We start from the raw sequence: 6,000 nt of genomic DNA, 5'->3' as shown, positions 1-6,000 counted from the left end.
ATAAGTGAATAATTTATTTGCCTTTGCTATAGAATTTCCGTGTAAGGATTAATGTTTGTGTACAGCCAAGTGAATATAAACTTGTTCCTGACAGCTTTCAGCTTTCTTAATTACTGTCACAGCCCCAAGTCTGGTCTGATCTCTGGTGGTAACTTAGGGTACTAGACATAGTTCACCACTCACCACGAGATCCTGTTATTTTTGTAGCATATCTGCCTAGCTGTTTATACTTCCTTGGGTTTATCTTGGCTCTCTGCTCATCTCCACTTCTCCAGCAAGGTCGTAACATCGGAATAAACTTAATGCACACCCAAGTATGTGTGCCTCCATCCACTTCAGCTTTATCGTGATACCATGCCAGACTATCATTTCTGCTGACACTTATTTCAGACAAACAGGGGCAGTGGGAAACTGTTCAGTGCTTAGCCTAGGGGCAATAGGTAGCTATTCAGTGTTCAGGCTGGGGCCAGCAGGTATCTACTCAGTGTTCAGGTTATTGGGCAGTAGGTATCTACTACGTGTTTAGGCTGGTGAAAGTATGTAACTAATCAACGTTCAAGCTGAGGGAAGTAGATGATTACTCACCAAACTGGAGAGGAAGATTGATATATATGTTTAACTGCTGAAGTGTCTTAAGAATTGCGAGGCGGTGACCAGGTATATAGGAGCAGTATGACCTGGCTTCTGAGTTGTTCCTGATCACGTTATCCACCAGGTACATCAGACCGTCTTGTCCCCACAAGTATATTCCTGGCACGGAGTCTGTAAATGAGAGAAAGTACTGTAATATACATGTAGGTATTCTCTTGTAATGGATTTGCGATACTCTTCTGTTGTGTTAGATTCAGCGTAAAGTAATTGTTATGATGAATTTTGTGATTTCATAGGTTCACTGTAAGAAATGTTTCACGCTTTGTCTCTGTGTTGATCACAGAGAGATGGTTCCGTTTAGTGCTTACAAAACGTGTTTCTTCCTAGCTCCAGGTACACTAGTGAGCCTCAAACATGGTCTCCACTTATTTCATTCTTCTCCTGTATGTTCTGGTCTCGCGAGCGATGTTATACTCAATGCACCTCGCAGAAATAATTGAAAGAGTATACACAGAAATATCGCAGCCAACAGGAGAATTAAATAGCTGGAGACAATGCTTAATACTCATTGGTATGCCTGGCGTTATGAAGAAATATGGCTTGCAGGCAGACTACCTAACTTTTTGAGGCATCTGTGGTCGAGTAGTTTAAGGCGTCACACTGGGGGCTAAACCACATTCATGGTTTAGCTCCCAATGTGTTTAGCTCCCAGCGCGAGTACAGGTTCAAATTTGCTCGTTCAAATTGCCAACGTGGGCTTTAAGGAGGGTTAAGAATATGAATGGGAAGGTGGATACGAAAATGATCGCTGTCCTGTGGACAGGGAGCAAACTGAGAGATCAATGCAAGACAGAGATTGAGTGCAAGGGGCAAAGTGGGTGGGAGTACCAGTATTTAAAACATAGGGGGGAACAGAAGTGCTAAGAACCTCGAACTGACCGCCACGGGAGTCACAGTGAGACATCCCCCCCAGAAGAAATGATGAGCATTAAAATTATCCAATAACAGAATAGGTGGCTGTAAGGAAGAAACAAGAAACGCAACATCTGGGATATATAATGCTCGAGAAGGGGAGATACAAAGAACATATTGTATACCACTTGCTCAGGTAGATGTGGGCTGCTGTATAATGCAGCGAAGTATGAACGAAGATCTGATGGTATGGTATACCGATGTGTACAAAAAGTGCACTTTTATTAAAAGTTCCATCGGGACAAGAATCCGATGAATGCAATAAAACAATCTGAGACGGGATGGATAACAGCAGAGCGTAATTTAGGTTCTTGAAAACAGACACAAACAGGGAAAAACTGGGAGAAAAACATATAAAGCTCATCGCGATTACCCCTGAGGCCTCGTATATTCCACGGCAAATAAGTCATGATTTGCGAAAAGAAGTATACCGGTAATATGAAGCAGTAGGTGTTTACAGACTAGTAGGCGTATTAAAGTCTACGTGTGGAGGTGGTGGAAAAAGAGTAAACAGCGAAGGACTGGAACACTGCGAAGAAGAGTTGTGCAGGTGGTTTAGAAGAGTGAGGAGGAGCGATGGGAGGTGGATCAGTGTCCATTAATGGTTTTGTCTACTCCTCATCTTCGGAGACAGCTTCAAGTGTTTCAGAGGAGAAGGAAGCAGCATGTAGTACGACGTCAGAGGTAAAGATAGGAGAGATGATGGAAGTTACCAAAAAAGGGGGCATGAGAGGTAGAGTTAACTTGGGAAAGGACAGGAGAGGAGGGGACTGTATGAGGGAAAGGATGAACCTCTACACTCTTAACAGAACTAGCAAGGGTAAAGAACTACGTGCAAAGACTGGAAAAGAAAAATGTTTGGAAAGGATATGTGAAGAAGAGGTAAAAGGAGATTTGAACTTTGGGGATGGTTTAGACTTCGAAGTAGTAGAAAGGTGAGGGGGAAAAAAGTTTAGTTGTGCAAGGTCGTGTAGACATAGAAATACGCAAGCGAGATGATAAAGATTCAAGGACAATATTAGGTGTCAAGGTAGGAGGCGAGGACTGCAAAAGAGTTAGAGGTGACTGAGAAAGTTGTGACACTAGAGACGGTGGAAGTAGGCACTACCGAGGTTGCAGGTCTCTTAGTAACTCTAGAATAAGAAAACAAAACAAAGTTTTTCTTTGCAAATGTTACAATGTGTTTACATTTCATAATTTGTTTGGTACAAAGAAAGCCACTATCATGCCGGAGCATTTCGAGCACACTTAACCTAATACTTAAGACTAGACAGGTAAAGAGTGGTAAATTTCAGATATTCAATATTTTACTCTATTATTAATATGAGGTAGTACAAGTCTCCCCTGGAGGTGGAGACGAGACTGCCTTGGCATATGTGAAACCACCTTTCTCTGAGACAGCGAATTTTTCGTTCTTTTAGGTAAACTTGGCAACGGCGAGAATAAGCCGGGTGAGCCTCGTTACAATTAAGGCACGAGGGATTCAGGCTGCAGAATGTATTTGTATGGTCGTCTGCACCACAGACTGGCATTCTGTCATGGAACTGCAATATTTTACTGGGTGACTCAAGTGCCAGCAATTTCTGCACTGTTGTGGTGTAGGGATCAACTCACGGACTTGGAGACGATATCCCGCAATTTAAACGAGAACGGAAGCTCATGGCAGTCAAAAGTTAAGCGAGCTACATTGCAGGTGTAGCGTCTCTGCCCACTGGCAGGTAGTACATGCACGTCTACTTTGAGAACTGAGAGGTCTTGGAGCTCAAGCTGTTCCAGAATGTCGTCACTACATGTCTGGATATTATGCTGAACAATGGTATGAGGTAGAATGACAGTACCACTGCAAGAATTGAGAGAATGGTGTTTTTGAATTGCTACGGGAATAGCATCTATGGTGGTAAGGAGAGAGAGATCGTGGGCTTGGCTAGCATTCTGTACCGTGACGATGCATGCACCACTCTTGAAAGCATGAAACGAAATATTTCGACCAACATGGTGGAGGAGCGCCTTACTGATACTATGATCTGACAGATAATCAGTAGATGTCAGTTGCAGAATAAAAAGCTTAGTCCATTGTGTACTTTGAAACAGCGTGCAAGGGGAGTGTGTGTTATGCCGGTCTTTTCTGTGCAGAGTGAGAAGTAATCGAAGCAGTGTCATCAGTTAATGGTCTTGGTCGTCTCGGTGTGGGACCAGAGGTGGTCTGACTTGAGATGGGCGGGCGATCCGAGAGTCGTCGCACCCTGGAGGGAGAGTCCAGAAGCATGGTCAAAGATGTGTGGAGGTCAGATATATCAAAGGAATCAGGCAGAACCTTTGTACCTGGAGCGGTGACGAAACGGCACCAACAGAAGGTACAGGGGCATGAGGAAGCTCTGAAGATTGGTCAAATAACGAGGTAGGGTCAGAACAGGGTGCGATATAAGGAAGGGGCCTGGGAGTAGTTGTTTCATGGATTTGGGACTCCACGTCTGTCACTTTTATTTGTTTTTTTTCCATTTTTCTAAAAAAAGGGGAGGGGGAACATGAAGGGATAGTTCCTAGGAGGAATGAAAGAGCCCTATATCCCCCTCAGCACCCAATAGGACCTCAGCACCGCCAGTAGTGCAGGTGCGGCATGGAACCCGTGCCATACCCTTCATGCCAGTAAACCAGCAATCTGGGATAGCAACCTCACATCTACCCAGCCACCTCGGTGGACAAAAGAGGGCAGCCAGATACCCGTTACAAAGCATACCTCCTTCAGCCGCCACCTCCCAGAATCCAACAGGCAGCTTACAGAGATACACCCATCACCCGAAAGACATCCGAAGCCGCTCCCCGGGAGACTGGAGAGGGATTGGGACATCCCCAGTTGATCTAGATTCCATGGCAAACTACACCACCACCAAGGGCCTCGATGGAATGGGGAGAACCCCGAAGGTTGAAAACAGGAAGGCCATAGGGGAGGGATGGGGGGGAGGAGGAGGAAAGGGAAAGGAAGGATGAGATAGGCAAGGGGGTATTGTGAGGTAATTAGGTTCAGTCAGAGGAAGGAGACCAAAAGGTGCAATTCCTCAGACTAATAGCCTCTTCACCATGACAAGGAACTCCCCCTTCAAGAGGTCTTGCAGTATAGAAACCGTTTTTTGGGTATTCTCCCTCCCTCCCCTCCCCTCTCTCTCTCTCTAGCTCTCTCACCTTGCTTGAAGAAAAGGGTGAAGCCTTCTCTCACTGAGAGAGTGAGGCCGACAGGGCCCCTTCGAGAGAGCGCGCACACACTCTGATTATCGCTCATCCTCCGAGACCAAGTTGCGCACTCTTCTCTCACCATACACTGGATCTTGCAGCTGCCTGATTAAGGAGAATATGTTCTTAGTTTGTTTTAGATTTTTTTTTACGAAGAACTGTTTGCAAAGACTGGCAAAAAGTCGATGCGTATAACCAGTTATACAACTGCAGATTTACTAGGGAAAAAGAATTATTTGTATTTATAGGACATAGGTACAAATATGAAAATGAAAGCTCTCCTAGCCACAGTATTACTGCAGATGGTACAAACTCTTGTAGACACAAGGAGAGGTAAGATAAGATTTTGTTCGGAATTTTAGCTCAAAGGGTCAGGCACCCAGGAAAGTGAGTGCGTCATCGATGACTGTCTTATTTCCATTGGGGTCCTTCAATCTTGTCCCCCAGGATGCGACCCACACCAGTCGACTAACTCCCAGGTACCTACTTACTGTTAGGCGAACCATAAGGCCCCGTGGTCGCCAGCAACGGGAACGCAACCAACAAGTCAAAAGTGAGCGCACCTGAGCACCTATACATGCTTACGACTCCAGGTCAAAATAGGAAAACCGGGTTTTAGGTGAATATCTTAACTGGTTAACTGAGCATTCACAAGGTGGGGAGGGGGGAGGGTCAGGTCTCCTTGTCGCCACCCACTTCTCCCGTCCACCTACGCCCATAGTTGATGCCTCTACTATCATCTAGCTCCTAATCAAGGAACTGACAGGCATTAGCCTTCTTGACTGCAACGCTTAGATCCTGAGACAGAAAACTAGCTGCTCTGGGATCCTTAGTTTCACCTGAGGAGTCTCTTGCCTAATTTCTTCAGGAGCTTAGATGTGTTGTTTCCAGATATAATATGAGAGCATTAATAGCCTAGTTGATCAGAGCTAAGTGCACATCAGGTAGGTCTGTATACTGGCAGCAATAAAAACAAATTATCAGCAGTGAATAAGCAATAAGACGAAATTAAGTTAACCACTGAATAGAAACGTGACCCTGGGTATGAGCACAGTGCCAGAGAGGCAACAGCTCCCTGGGTATGAGCGTAGTGCCAGAGAGGCAACAGCTCCCTGGGTATGAGCGCAGTGCCAGAGAGGCAACAGCTCCCTGGGTATGAGCGTAGTGCCAGAGGCAACAGCTCCCTGGGTATGAACGCAGTGCCAGAGA

At 45.4% G+C, this 6,000-nt stretch overlaps 1 long non-coding RNA gene across 1 annotated transcript in view; it reads right to left on the bottom strand.

Annotated features, from left to right (window-relative positions):
- Window positions 1-589: 589 nt before the first annotated feature.
- LOC128692534 (uncharacterized) overlaps window positions 590-6,000 on the bottom strand; it is a 37,082-nt gene continuing 31,671 nt past the window's right edge. Inside the window, exons 5-6 of the long non-coding RNA XR_011392617.1 lie at window positions 4,744-4,896; window positions 590-762 (exon numbers count right to left, since the gene is read on the bottom strand). This is a non-coding gene — a long non-coding RNA (uncharacterized lncRNA). The remainder of the gene's footprint in view (window positions 763-4,743; window positions 4,897-6,000) is intronic.

The sequence above is a fragment of the Cherax quadricarinatus genome, chromosome 30, assembly GCF_038502225.1.
Source record: "Cherax quadricarinatus isolate ZL_2023a chromosome 30, ASM3850222v1, whole genome shotgun sequence".
In the NCBI taxonomy this organism is placed as follows: Eukaryota; Metazoa; Arthropoda; class Malacostraca; order Decapoda; family Parastacidae; genus Cherax; species Cherax quadricarinatus.
This window is presented reverse-complemented; position numbering and strand designations above follow the sequence as displayed.